The 13,576-nt window shown below is 43.3% G+C and overlaps 1 pseudogene; it reads right to left on the reverse strand.

The window, feature by feature from the left end:
• Window positions 1-1,647: 1,647 nt before the first annotated feature.
• On the reverse strand, window positions 1,648-10,512 carry LOC101134743 (large ribosomal subunit protein uL30-like; annotated as a pseudogene).
• Window positions 10,513-13,576: the final 3,064 nt, after the last annotated feature.

Consider the following 13,576-nt stretch of genomic DNA (forward strand, 5'->3'; position numbering starts at 1 on the left):
ATCTTTTTCAAGAAAACATGATTTCCTGGTGGGATGATAGTTTTAAATATCTGGCAATCTCTAACAATTCATTGCAATCACAGGGTAAGTTACTATGCAGTGGACAGAATGAGCCTGATGTCATGTAAGAAACAGGATTTTAGTGGAGCACTGATTATACTGGTATTAAGTATCATTTATTACAATAGGAATGAGTCACTTTTGTGTTCCTCAAGATGGACAGATTCCTTGAGTGGAATTAAATAGTTTCTGCAAAGCAGGCTCAGATGTCTCTGAAGAAAGCAAACAACCGTGGTAGCCAGAATAGACCCAATATTAGTCCTGATTTATTGGCCTTGTAATGGCCTCAGCAGAAGCAATTTGTTGGCACGAAGTCTAAGCACAATTGTTGCAAGACTGAAGGTTGGGATGAATGATGTGAGTGAAACATAATTACCATAAGGAGCCAGTTAAAGGGAGGTTGCCTTGTGAAGTTTTTAAAAGGACAGCTATGAAATTTTTGTCAGCAGGGTTGTTAGATTCAGAGTGGCAGCAATGGTTTGGGAAAAAAAAGTATAAGAAAATTTTGTTTTCTGTTAAGTGGTAGATAGAGAACATAAGAGGTCAGAAGTAACAGGATGAGGGCCAGGTACAGTGGCTTGTGCCCATCATACCAGGTACTTGGGAAACTGAGGTGGGAGAATCACTAGAGCCCAGGAGTCTGAGGCTGCAGTGAGCTATGATTGTGCCACTGTACTCTAGCCTGAGCAACAGAGTGAGACCCTGGCTTTTAAATAAAAATAAATAAATAAATAAATAATAGGATGAAAATAGGAAGCTAACATTAATATTTTAGATGGCTTCAAAGTAGAATAATAGCCAGGAAAGGGTGTTGAGTCAGATTGTTAACCCTTATCCAAAGTGCTGGGCAGAAGCTATCCACCTCTGAAGTCAGCATCTTCTGGAGCATACCTAAGAATCTCAGTTTAAGATTTCCAGTGGAATGGGTGTCCAAGAGTCAGGAGGAAATATTGTATGTCTTTTGAGCTAGGAAATAATTTACCTAAGGATCCATACTTTGGAATATTACTGCTGGGTCAGTTGTTAAGTATCTGATAAGGTCCATTTCCTCGAGGATCAAAGGCAGTTAATCTCAGGTCTTTTCCAGAACACTAAATCTCTTGTTGTGAATCATAGGTGAGTTGTTTGGAAATGAAGATCATATCTGTTGATGATAAAGCTGAAGGTATTCTATGACGCCCTTGCAATTCTTAATCATATTTCATCATAATTGTAATAGGACCAAATCAAAGATTGGTGGTGAAATTTTCAAATACATGGACAGGCCATTTTTCTTTTTCTTTTTCTTTTTTTTAGAGACAGGGTGTTGCTATGTTGCCCAGGCTGGAGTGCAGTAGCTCTTCACAGGTGCAATCATAGTGCACTACAGCCTCAAACTCTTGGCTTCAAGCAATCTCCCACCTCAGCCTCCTGAATAGCTAAGATTATAGACGCGAGCCACCGCACCCAGCTTGGCCTCGTATTAATTCATAAGGAGGTAACCTGTGGGTCCCAGAAGGGGCTGATCTTATACACACTGAAGCTAGAGGTAAGATTTTATTTTATTTTTATTTTTTCAATTTGAAAGCAGGTACTGTTTATTAACTGACCAGCTTAGAAAAATAATCATGGAAGACACCTTAGTTCATTCTTCTAATAAGCCTGTCGATCTGGTCCTCCCTGTTGCCAGCATCTCCACCTTCTACAAAATGGGTGGCCTTTTTCTTCATTCCACCTCGTGGATAAGATAATTTGAAGGGCCACAGGAAGTTATTTGTTTTTTTGCAGACTTTTCCAACAGTATAGATCCCTTGAATCAGATCCTCCATGCAGATAATGCCATATTTACCAAGAGATCAAGCAATCAAAGCGTTGTCTGTCAAAGCAATTCTTTTCTTATTGATTTTGCCATAACCACGCTTGTAGCCTAGTTCATTTACTGACTTCAGATTTGGGTACCCGCATGCAATATATGGCTCTACAATCCTCAGTATGTTAGCTGAAGCCCTGTTAAGCTTCACAAAGTTTCCATTGAAGATTTGACAAAGGCGAAGAAGCTGCAACACCTTTTGGACCTTTGGGTTCACACCATTGATACCTCTGATCCCGATGACAAATGCCAATTTGGGTTCTGCACGTACATAGAAGTTGCCAGCTTTTCTTGCCCCCCTCACTATTCAAATTTCAGTTCTGTACATCTGCCTATTCGCTTTTTCACAGATAAGTTTCCTCCTTGCCTTTTGAAGCATCTTTTGGGCAAACTTATTTCTCAGGCGCTTGATCTTTAGCTCTGCAAAATTCCTTTTCTTTTTCTGAAGGGTTTCTGGCACAGCAGGAACCTTCTTCTTCTTCTCTTTGACACCCTCTATGGTTCCAGCTGGAAAAGAGAAGATTTTAGACCACTGGAGTTTAAGGGAGCTTTGTTCATCTTAGCTGTCAAATTTCATTAGTTCTCTCTGTTTTTCCTGAGGACCGTGGATGATAAGGACAGTAAAGTTTTTTGGTGAAAGGCAAACTTTACAGAGTTCCTTAATAACAATACCAGTAAAATGAGTGTCGTTGTCATTATTAGAGAAATAAGTGGAAATTCCAGGTTGGAAAACAAAATCAAGCAGAAATTTTTGCCACAGTTATAACAGCCATAACTCTCTGGCAAGGAAAAGCTTTAATCCATCTTGAAGGAGAAAAAAAAAAACCAAAATAATCAGAACATATTTATAGTCCATTGCAGGAGGCATTTGTATAAAGTGATTGGAGGTCTGAAGGGCCCTCGAGATCTTAGTTCTTGTTCATATCCCACCTTTGCATTTGCTAGGATCGCATTGTTGGCAGTAGGACAAGTTTTTAAAATATCCTTGGAAATACCTCTAAAATTACCCCCACCAATGTTGATTTAGTATAGTTGCCAATTTGTCCCTGCTATTATGAGTAATATCGCAAAGCATTTTTCTGAAATTCCACTTTAAATCATTTGCCATTATGTGTCAGCTATCCTGACAGCATCAAATAGTCTCTTTTGCCATGAACATCCAAACTTTTCCCACTTCCAGATTTTTTCACTTTTCTACTTTTGGGAATCAGGGGTTTGTCTCTGACAGTTAAAAATGGCCTCTTTGAATCCTCCAAGACCCCTCTTTTCTGTGTGATTTGCAGGAGCATTGATCTTGGTGATGCTACTGGGGTTAGCATGGTGGCCAGCTAAAGTATTACTAGAAATTCTGGGTCTTTGTGCATTGAATGGTGGTCTACTTTTATTACAGCTATTTCCTCAGGTAACAGCAAAGCAGCTGAAAGTTTTATTTTTAATCCGTCATCCAATTTTTGCAGATTTTTGTGGAGGTTAGAAAACTCTTCATTTCCAAAGCATTCCCAATTCACAGACTCCCCAAAAGTGCATCTGCCATTAGTGTATATGCTTACTATTTTACACTTTAGCAGCCAGCAGACCCAGATGCAGGCAATTATTTCAGTCATTGGAGCTGATTTAATTTCTGGAGTGGTCTCTACTTTAAGGGTGAATTTAGGTCTGTGATAGCATTTTAAAATATGAACAAATAAAATCAGGTCAGGGCTATCCAAGGGAATTTCTAACAAGATGTTTTAAGAGCATGTGAAAAACACTGAGAGTTAACAAAATAATTTGGTGAAAAAAATAACCTCTAGTAATCTGGGTGCAAAACAACTGAGTCATTTTACATGACAGAGCCAAATCCTAATTTTACTCCTTTGGTACATAATTTTCTAATAGATTATAATAAAGGCTCTATTAATATTCCTTTATGTGTATGCATTTAGGCATACACAGATATATAAATATACAAATAGGTAACAAATTAAAGCTTTCTTTTTTATGTTGTAATAAAAACACTTAAAATGAGATCTGCTTGTTACCAGTGGAGGGCGTTCAGGTTCTTCGCATTTTGAACAAAGAACTGGACAGAACGCACAAACAAAACAAGGAGCAAACAAATTTTCATTTATTGAAAATGAAAGTACACTCCACAGGGTGGGAGCAGGCCAAGCATAGGGGCTCAAGAGCCCGGATTCAGAATCTTCTGGGGTCCAAATACCTCCTAGAAGTTTGCCATTGGCCACTTGGTGTTCACCCCATGCAAATGAATAGTGGTCCACAATCAGAGGCTGAAGTGAAGTTACAAAGTTACACTTCTATGCAAATATCTGATTGGCTGCAGAAAGCAACCAATCAGAGGAACTGTCCATTTTCCATCTGCAGAGCAGAAAAGCAGGGGGTTTGCAAAGGGAGTAGCTTCTGGTCCTTTTGTTACTTAGGCATGGAAAGTTGGGATTTTCCTTTCGATTTAGCTCTAGAAATTGAGTGTGAATCAGCCTTAGGTTCCCTGCCTCCAGACCCTATTCTCCTGCCTCATACTCTCTTAACAAATTTTTAAGTAAACAGGTACACAGTATTGTTAACTATGAGCACGGTGTTGTATAGCAGATATCTAGAATATGTTTATCTTGTATAACTGAAACTTTATACCTCTTGAATAGCAACTCTCCATTTTGTTACCGAAACACCAGGGATTCAGTCTGAGTCCTGCTGTTTGCTGCACAGATAGCCAACCGTTGAGATGATTACTGCCAAGGAAGAAGGCTTTAATAGAGTGCTGCAGTAGGGGAGATGAGAGATCAGTCTCAAATCCATCTCCCTGACTGGCTAAAATTAGGAGTTTATATAGCAGAGAAAAAATGTAACTATGTATGGGAAAACAGGAATTCTGAAGGGCTAAGGAAGCAATCATGATGAATGAGGGGCCTGGCATCTCATTGTCTGGATGTGATGATCTGGTGAGTTTCCGTTCTTTGATGCCTTCTGAGTGGCCTGGTATTTAATTGTCTGGATCTGGTGAGTTTCAAGCTTTAAGTTTATTTTTTAAAAACTGTCTATGGCCAGGCCGCGGTGGCTCACGCCTGTAATCCCAGCACTTTGGGAGGCCGAGGCGGGTGGATCACGAGATCAGGAGATCGAGACCATCCTGGCTAACACGGTGAAACCCCGTTTCTACTAAAAGCACGAAAAATTAGCCGGGCGTGGTGGCGGGCGCCTGTAGTCCCAGCTACTTGGGAGGCTGAGGCAGGAGAATGGCGTGAACCCGGGAGGCGGAGCTTGCAGTGAGCCGAGATCGCGCCACTGCACTCCAGCCTGAGCGACAGAGCGAGACTCCGTCTCAAAAAAAAACAACAAAAAAAAACAAAAACAGACAAACAAAAAAAAAAACTGTCTATGGACAGTTGGATTGGTTTTAATTTCCTCCTCTCCCGATCCCCTGAAAACCGTCGTTCTACTTTGTTTCTATGAGTTGGCCTATTTTGGATACCCCATGTCAGTGGAATCATGCAGTATTTGTTCTTCTGTGACGAGCTAATTTCACTTAGCATAATGTCCTCCAGGTTCATCCATAGTGTTATATATTGCAGAATTTCCTTCTTTTTAAGACTGATTAATATTTCACTGAATGTACATACCAAATTTTCTTTATTCATTCATCTGTTGATGAATAGTTAGGTCATTTTCATGTCTTGGATATTGTGAATAATGCTACAATGAACAAAGGACTGCTAATATCTCTTTGGGATCCTTCAATTCTTTTGAATAAATATACCCAGAAGTGGGATTGCTGGATCATTTGGTAGTTCTATTTTTAATTCTTTTATGAACCTCTATATTGTTTTCCACAGTGGCTGCACAATTTTACTTTCCCACCAACCGTGTACAAAAGTTCCAATTTCTCCTCAACAGCACTTGTTACCGGTTGGGAGCTTGTCTCACTTTGTTTACCTTTTTTTTTTTTTTTTTTTTTTTTTGACAATAGCCACTCTAACAGGTGATATTTCATTGTGGTTTTGATTTGCATTTCTCTTATGATTAGTGATGTTGAGCATCTTTTCATATACCTGTTGGCCATTTGTATGCTTTCTTTTGAGAAATGTCTATTCAAGTCCTTTGCAAGGATGGCTCATCATATGTAAAACAATTAATGTGACACACCACGTTAACAAAATGAAGGATAAACATCAAATGATCATCTCAATAGATGCAGAAAAAGCATTTGACAAAATTCAACATCTTTTCATAGTAAAAACTCTCAACAAACTAGGTATAAAAGGAATTTGCCTTGACAAAATAAAGACCATATATGACAAGCTCACAGCTAACATTATACTCAACAATGAAAAACTGAAAGCTTTGTCTGTAAGATCAGGAACAAGGCAAAGAATACCCGCTCTTGCCACTTCTAGTCAACATAGTACTGGAAGTCTTAACAGAGCAATTAGGCAAGGAAAAGAAATTTAAAAGTCATACAAATTGGAAACGATTAAGTAACACTATCTCTGTTTGCAGATGACATAATCTTATATGTAGAAAACCCTAAAGACTCCACACACAAAAAAAAACTTAGAATGAATAAACAAATTCCATAAAGTTGCAGGATACAAGATCAACATACAAAAGTTAGTTATGTTTTGGTACACTAACAACAAAGTATCCAAAAGAAAATTACAAAAAACAATCCCATTTGCAATAGCACCAAGAAGAATAAAATACTTAGGAATAAACTCAACCAAGGAGATGAAAGACTTGTATGTAACACTGATTAAAGAAATCAAAGAAAACTACATAATATTGATGAAAGAAATCAAAGAAGACACAAGTAAATGGAAAAACATCCCATGTTTATAGATTGAAAGATCTAATAATGTTTAAATGTTCATGCTACTTTGATCTACAGATTCAATGTAATCCCTATCAAAATCTAATGGCATTTTTTTTTTTTTGAGACAAACTCTCACTCTGTTGCCCAGGCTGGAGTGCAGTGGTGCGATCTCAGCTCACTGCAACCTCTGCCTCCTGGGTTCAAGCAGTTCTCCTGCCTCAGCCTCCCGAGTAGCTGGGATTACAGGCACCCGCCACCATGCCTGCCTAATTTTTATATTTTTAGTAGAGACGGGGTTTTACCATGTTGGCCAGGCTGGTCTCGAACTCCTGACCTCAGGTGAGCCACCCATCTTGGCTTCCCAAAGTGCTGGGATGACAGGCATGAGCCACCACACCCAGCCTCTAATGGCATTTTTTTACAGAAATAGGAAAAAATAATCCTAAAATTCATATGGAACCACAAAAGATCCCAAATAACCAACACAATCTTGAGAAAGAAGAACAAAGCTGAAGGCATCAACTTCCTGATTCCAAAATATATTACAAAGCTATAGTAATTAAAACAGTATGGTACTGTCATATAAACAGACACAAGGACCAATGGAACAGAACAGACAGCCCAGAAATAACCTAAGTGTATATAATCAACTGATCTTCAACAGGGTGCCAAGAATACACAATGGACAAACGATGGCCTCTTTAACAAATGGTTTTGGGAAAACTGAATATGGACATACAAAAGAATAAAATTGGACCCCTGTCTTACACCACACTCAAAAATGAGCTCACAATGGATTAAAGATTTAAATATAACACCTAAACCTATAAGACTCCTAGAAGAAAACATAGGAGAAAGTCTTCATGACATTGGTCTAAGCGATGATTTCTTTTATATGATATCAAAAGCACAGGCAACAAAAGCAAAAATAGATGAATGGAACCACATCAAACTAAAAACCTTCTGCACAGCAAAAGAAACAACAGTGAAAAGGCAGTCTATGGAATTGGAGAAAATATTTGCAAACCACGTATCTGAGAAGAGGTTAGCTAACATCCAAAATACATATAGAACTCCCACAACTCAATAGCAAAAATTACTTTAAAGCTTTTAACTATAGCCTTAAAATATAATTGAATAAAATATGTGTATATTAAATGTATTTTGAATAAACTGTAGTAACTTTTCTAAATAAACAGAAAATCATACCTTATTCTGTACACATACCTGTATCTCTCTGCATTAGTGTATCCAGTACAATTAACCATCTACTCTCATTATTATATTTAATTAGAGTAACCAATCTTTTCTTGTTTTCTCAAAAAAAAAAAAAAAAAAAAGCCCCGAGAAAAGAAAGTTTAAAACTGTCCAGCTAAGACTGGCCACAGTACCACCATGCCCAGCCCAGTACTGATATTTTCTGAGATTTGATCTCACACTTGGCTGCGGGGCTTTTACCTAATTCCTTTGAGAACAATCCTGCCTCTGCTACCTCTGGCCAGCCATTGGAAGGGGCATCCAGCTCTCTGCCAGCCACCTCACCCTACTCAGACAGGGGGCCCAACTCCACCTCAAACCAGGAGAAGTGGAAAAGAGTCTTTTTTCCTGCTGTTAGTCTGAAGGTGCAGGTCATCCCTAAGTGCACGTGGCAGTCCAGTTCTCCCCTGTGCCCTGGAACATCCTTCTCCCTGGCCTCTGCTCCTGGGTGTCTTGAGAAACATAACTTCTTGATCACCAATTTAAGTATGACAGTGGGGTTTAGAAAAAAGCTATGTTCCCTTTAAAGAAGGGGCTTATTTGCTTTTGCTAATAATCCCAGCTAATACTTACTGAGTGTCTATGACTTGTCTACTATATATACCTCCTCACCAAATTCTCAAAACATCTCTTTGAATTATTTCTTTCTTCCCTCATTTTATGGATGAGAAAACTGAGGCTCAGGAAAATTAAGTAACTTGCCCAAGGACACACAGCTAGCAAGTCACCAAGTTGTATCTGACCAGTCCAGTCAACCCCAAGGCCTGGGTCTACCCAGAACACCACACTGCTTACAAAAAGCTGCAGGGTGAAACCACAGGATCCAAAGAGCCAACAACAATCCAAGACTTTCCAGACACCGTGGGGGCTGATAGTAGACAAACTTGGCCCTAGGCCAAGAGGCCCTCACGTGCCAAGCACTGTAGGCATTTCTTAGAATTCTTTGTGTCTTTTGTTTTCATTATCAGCAAGAAATGCTACTTCACAAGGCTGGAATATTTCGTGTAATGTGATCCTATAAACACACGCTAAGGGGGGAGTAAACAAGGCAGCAGACATGCCGGAGAGAGACCTGAGCCCGAATGCGTGGGAAAGCTTCAGAGCAGTGCGCCGGGGAACACAAACATCATTGGCTGCAAAAAAGGTCCCTGTAATGACCTTTGTCATTTGGGGTTTACTGTTGCTGTTTCCCTAAATACAAAGAAAGTGCACAAAGAGGCCAGGCGCAGTGGCTCACGCCTGTAATTCCAGCACTTTGGGACGCCGAGGCGGGTGGATCACGAGGTCAGGAGATCGAGACCATCCTGGCTAACACGGTGAAACCCCGTCTCTAAAAATACAAAAAATTAGCTGGGCGTGGTGGCGGGCGCCTGTAGTCCCAGCTACTCGGGAGGCTGAGGCAGGAGATTGGCGTGAACCTGGGAGGCGGAGCTTGCAGTGATCCGAGGTGGCGCCACGGCACTCCAGCCTGGGCGACAGAGCGACAGAGCGAGACTCCGTCTCAAAAAAAAAAAAAAAAAAGACAAAGAAAAAGAAAAGAAAAGAAAGAAAGTGCACAAAGAGAGAATGAGGTCAAGTGGGGGAGGCAATGAGTTCAATCTGGCAGGAATGCACAGCAGGTTATAAAGATGGCCCCAGAACACGGGAGCTGGGCCATGGGTGCATGCAGGGGTCTGACCTGGGGTTGGGGGGACAAGCAGGAATCTCCAGGTAGCAATCTTGGTGGTGGTGGGGTTCTGGCAGCTCTGCCTGTGGTGCAGCATCAGGGGTTAGGGACGTCCTCCAGAGGAGCGGCGAGGGAAACTAGGGGTGTCAGTAGACGATCTGGGATTCCAGGCCGCCTCCAGCCTGGCTGAGAACTGCCGGATCAAACAGAAAGCAGAGGTGATGCTTTCTCATTCAGACGGGGCTGGGTGGGAAGGAAAGGCTGTGGCTTTATGGCACACACAAAGTGTGTGGGGTCAGGACATACCGCAGATCCCCAGCTCCCTGAACCCTCCGCCTGCCTCTCCCGCGCTGGCCCAGCCCCGCAGGCAGAGGCACGGGCCATTGATGCAGTATTTGAAGGTGGCTGAACCCAAGCAGGAGGTGCAGCCTCTACCCGAGAGGGGGTGCAGGCAGAAGAGTGGGAGAGAAGCCTGGAGGTCTCCTGTGGCCAACGGGCCCCATGCCTGCCCCTCAGCAGCATGGGATGACTGGCGAACCCCAGCCGACCCCACATTTACTAGACTCCACGGCTACCGGTAGGGTTACAAGTTTAAGTGACTCTGAGGCCTAAACCTCCGCCCGATTTCTGGGGAGAGTCCAGCAGCGCGCCCTGGTGGCCAACCGTGCACCTCCCAGGTAGGGAAAGGCCCGCGGGGTCCGTCCTGCCTGCGGGATCCTCAGGCCAGTCCAGCGGGCGCTGCTCTGCTCTCAGCGCTACCCACCTGCAAGGGGCACGGCTCTGACCACAGTAGAGGGACAGCCCGTTAGGCGCCACCTCGCAGCTACAGCTCTTTGGGCTTTTCGGTTCTTTGAGCAGGAACTTAAGCCACATTCCCCGGGGACCAAGAAAGAGTTTTGGAGCACCCTTGGTGCAACCCCAGAAAGTAGCATTCGAAGAACATTGGCCACCCTTTATTCAATAGCTGAATGGTGGCTACTTTGCGCCTATTATTTTATTTCTTACCACCTCTCCATGAAATAAGTAGTGTTATTAGCCTCTTTTTACTATTAACACTGAGGTTGGTTTTTTTCTTTTTTTTACATTGAAGTGAAATTCACATAATATAAAATGAACAATTTTAGAGTGAACAATTCCGTGGCAATTAGTACATTCACAATGTTGGGCAGCCACCACCTCTATCCAGTTTCAAAATATTTTTATCACCCCCAAAAGACACCCCATACCCATTAAGCAGTTGCTTCCCATCACCCCACTTCCCCAGCCTCTGGAAACCACCAATCTGTATATGTCTGTACAGATTTACTTATTCTGGGTATTTCACATAAATACAGTCATACAGCATGTGATCTTTGTGTCTTGTCTGGCTTGTATTGCTCAGCATAATGTTTTCCAGGTTCATCCACTGAATGGAAGAATCAGTACTTTATCCCTTTTATGGCTGAATGATATTTCATTGTATGGATATAACACATGTTGTTTATCCATTTATTTGTTGATGCACATTTGGACTATTTTCACCTTTCGGCTATTGTGAATATTACTGCTGTACACATGAGAGTGTGTGTGTGTGTGTGTGTGTATAATTTTTATTTATTTATTTTTTGAGACAGAGTCTCACTCTGTCACCCAGGCTGGAGTGCAGTGGCACAATCTTGGCTCACTGCAACCTCCGCCTCAGGGGTTCAAGCGATTCTCCTGCCTCAGCCTCCTAAGTAGCTGGGATTACAGGCATGTAATCCGGCTAATTTTGTATTGTTTTAGTAGAGACAGGGTTTCACCATGTTGGTCAGGCTGGTCTCAAACTCCTGACCTCAGTTGATCCACCTGCCTCGGCCTCCCAAAGTGCTGGGATTACAGGCATGAGCCACCATGCCCAGAGAGTGTACATATATTTTTGAAGTGCCAGTTTTCACTTCTTTGGGGAATATACCTGGGAGGGGAATTGCTGGGTCATGTGGTAATTGTATTCTAACATTTTGGGGAACCATCAAACTGTTTTTCATAGTGGCTGCACAACTGTACATTTCCACGTGCAATTATGAGGGTTCCAATTTCCCCACATCCTTGCAACATTGATTTTCCATTCTTGTCTTATTGTAGTCATCCTAGTGGGTGTAAAGTTGCACTGAGGCTTATGTGGGTAGGGTGGGTGAGACTGAGAAACCCAAGGCCTATAGCTTGGATAGAAAAGTGTTTTCTGCAGACCTGTCCCTCTCTATTGGCCCCACCACCTCCCCTCTAGTAGCCCATGCCAACCCCAACCCTAACTCCATAAGAGGCCAGCAAATCTTCTTTTCTATCCCGTGCCACGCAGCGAGCTCCCGGTCATCCTCTTTAGGCCAAATCTCCTCAGTCAGAGGGCCATCATTTTGTCTCTCACCTTAATACCAAAAACCTAACCTTGGAGCCCCAGGTGTCCTTCCTGGGCTCTGCTATGGCCCTGTGTCCTTACCCAAGATCAGCAGGTTCCCAGGGCTAAGCACACACGGGGAACAATTATTGGACTAAGTGTCATGGGACAAGCTTCTTGCGCCAGCAGAGTCTCTCTCTCTCTCTCTGAGGGAGGCAAGGAGATCCTCTGGTTTCCATCTCAGGGAGGCACTGGTCTGAGAGTGAAGGGCAGTGCCATCCTCTTCTACTGTGGGCCTTTGGAGCACTGACCCCACACCAGAGCAGGATGGGAAGATGCTCCCAACACAGTCCCCAAATGCCTTCCTCCCTCCTGCTCCTCCATGCAGGCTCTCCCCATCCGTCTGGTCAAAGCCAATCTCCTCCTTGGAGACTTATCCAAGTGCCCCAGACCCTAGAGCTTCCTCCCTGTCCTGACTACCCACAGCCCATGTAATCTTCTGCCAGGGCTCTTAGCAAGGACCTTTATCTCCTGGGGTGTGACCAGTCTATGAGGCTGACAATTAGGTCTTCCTCAAAGCTCTGAGGGTTACTGGAAAATCCACTCAGAGATGAAATAAACACCCCCAGAAAGGCCAGGCATGGTGGCTCATGCCTGTAATCCCAGCACTTTGGGAGACAAAGGTGTGTGGATTGCTTGAAGCCAGGAGTTTGAGACCAGCCTGGGCAATATAGTGAGACCTCATCTCTATAAAAAGTACAAAAATTAGCTGGGTGTGGTGGTGTGCGCCTATAATCCCAGCTACCCGGGAGGCTGAGGTGGGAGGATTGCTTAAGCCCGAAGGTGGAGGTTGCAGTGAGCCAAGATCATGCCAGCCTGGGCTATAGAGCAAGACCCGGTCTTGAAAAACAAAAACAAAACACGCCTGCAGACATCATCTAGAAATTCAGAGGCATTCCACATGAAGAGCAGGAGGAGTCTGGAAACCCCATTAGGTTTTGCCGATGTAAAAGAAGATATGGCCTAACCACACGTGGCCCACATTATCTGGAGAAAAAATGTGGTCACGAGATTATGTGGGTGGTGTGGGGGCTTAGGACAGGACAGCCAAAAAGCCAGTGTGTGCATGTGGCTCCAGCCTCGCCCTGCAGAAACGGGGTCCGCCTCAGCTAGTGGCGGTGCAGCTCTCCTAGTAGGGATCCTGGCATGAGCCTAAGCCATAGCTCTCACTGGAGGGGTCATACATGAGCTAGCCTGCCCACCAGGCTGGTGAGTGGGGCCCCAAGTGTGCCTGCTGCAGAGTTAGTGGGCATGGGTGCCTAGAGAGGGTGCCCTAGCCCATCCATTCCCAGAACCCAGCCTCAGGCAGGAGAAGCTGTTCTCAGAAGGTACCGCCACCCTGTGGACCAGTTGGGTACTGCAAAGGACTACCAGCCAAAGGGCAAGCAGGAGCTGAAACCCAGCCTATGCTCTGCTCACCCAAAAACTCAGGCTGCACAGCTGCAGTCACCTGGAGGGAGAGACACTCTTGTTTACCAAAATATGCCCTTCGTTCTTTGAGCTTTCAGGGGTATATCTGCCCAG

Source organism: Gorilla gorilla, chromosome 1 (assembly GCF_029281585.2).
Source record: "Gorilla gorilla gorilla isolate KB3781 chromosome 1, NHGRI_mGorGor1-v2.1_pri, whole genome shotgun sequence".
Taxonomy (NCBI): Eukaryota; Metazoa; Chordata; class Mammalia; order Primates; family Hominidae; genus Gorilla; species Gorilla gorilla.